This window comes from Mandrillus leucophaeus, unplaced genomic scaffold, assembly GCF_000951045.1.
Source record: "Mandrillus leucophaeus isolate KB7577 unplaced genomic scaffold, Mleu.le_1.0 Scaffold452, whole genome shotgun sequence".
NCBI lineage: Eukaryota > Metazoa > Chordata > Mammalia > Primates > Cercopithecidae > Mandrillus > Mandrillus leucophaeus.
In genome coordinates, this window is record NW_012104832.1 from 331722 (window position 1) to 333320 (window position 1599).

Genomic DNA, 1599 nt, shown 5'->3' on the forward strand with positions numbered 1-1599 from the left:
AGGCACTCTTGGAGAATTGCTTGGCTATTATCAGAGTCTCTACTTTCAGCAAGACACAGAGAAAAACCTTTTTCTCTGTCAGAACAGGGGACTAAAATCCTCTTTTGGAGGGTTTCAGCCAGAGAGAACTACCATAGATTTTCCATAGCATACACAATCTACTTACACAGCCCCAAACCTCAAAAGTGGGCATTCATTTTGCTACTGGCAAAAACAGCAACCTAGCAAGGGCTTCCAAACACCCAGGCTTGTTTAGAAGAAAAAGAAGGGGAGTGAAAAGCTGCATTCTGTAGGGAAAAAAGTTATAATTCCCAAACAACTGATATGGTTCAAGCTAACTGATCTTTCCTATAAACAATTAACTGGTCTCAAAACAACTCAGGGTTCAAATCAAGTTTTATATTTTTCAACTATACTATATTTACACATACAGCACATGTGCACACACATGCAGGAAAGCATTCCCCACATCCAATGTAAGCCTAACTTTCAGGTTTAGTTTAGATTTTATAGAATAAGACAAGAAACTGCCTCTAAATTCATTTAATTGTTCCCTTAAGCAAATAATAAAACAAGATTATCTTGTTTTAAACACAGGGAAATAATCAGGCTCAATATCCCAAAAGTAACCATCAGTCTTGGTTTTGAGTATTTTAGGGATTTTGTTAGGTTTTATTCCAATATAAATCATTAGAAAAAGGGAAAAATCAGAAAAAGGTCTAAACATTTCATACAATGAACCTCCATAGGGATGGATGAGTGAACGGGGGAATGAATGGATGGATGGATGAGAAGTAGTCCCATTTCAATTCTACCTTTCACGTCATACACACCAAAACTGAGGTCTAAAGTCATAAAATCTTATTGTGAGTTTAACACACTTAAAGTCGCAAGCTCATCATTGACCTCATTAAAGATTTCCTTCTCTTATAATTCACACAAAACAAGGTAAATGAGTGCCAGCAGGCTCTTTACATCCTAGGAGACAAACGAACCCTGGGTGGAATTCCTGTGGCTCTCAAAGATGAATCACATCAAAACCACTAAAAAATGACAGACTACCACACAACATGAAAGGAAATGAGAGGCTCACTGAAAACAGTGACCTCCAATTGAACTCAAAATGAAAAATGTTTAAAAACTAAAATAGGAGAATTTACTCAATTTCAGCAATGGTTTCAAGGAAGAAAGGGATATGTTTTGCCCAGTAAAGTTAAAAACGCAAGTCAAATCATTACGTAACTTAAAAACATGTGAAATAGTAATAGAACTGGCCAAAAAAAATTGCCTTTCTTAAAGACATAGAAGGTCTGATAGATTTATTTTTATTTGCAAACCCAAAAAGATGAGTTTGGAATGGTTCTCTCTGTCATTTGGGAAAAATAAAGAAAATGTTTTTCTAAAAAGTCAGTTACCTGTAAGGTCAAGAAAATTGAAGAAAGATAAAGGAAATTTTTGTTCTTTTTCTTTTTACATCATCAGAATATATTTTTTAATTAAGTCTCTAAAAACAAGACAGTAATTTTAGCACTCAGATTTTTCAGTCTTTCTCCTCTTCTACCTTCAGAAGATGCAATAGTTAACTACACAAGGTGGGGG

General features: G+C 35.0%; 1 protein-coding gene across 2 annotated transcripts in view; it reads right to left on the reverse strand.

Annotated features, from left to right (window-relative positions):
- The window catches only part of CLDN11 (claudin 11), a 15711-nt gene that overhangs the window by 3814 nt on the left and 10298 nt on the right, over window positions 1-1599 (reverse strand). The gene's annotated exons all lie outside the window — the stretch shown is intronic.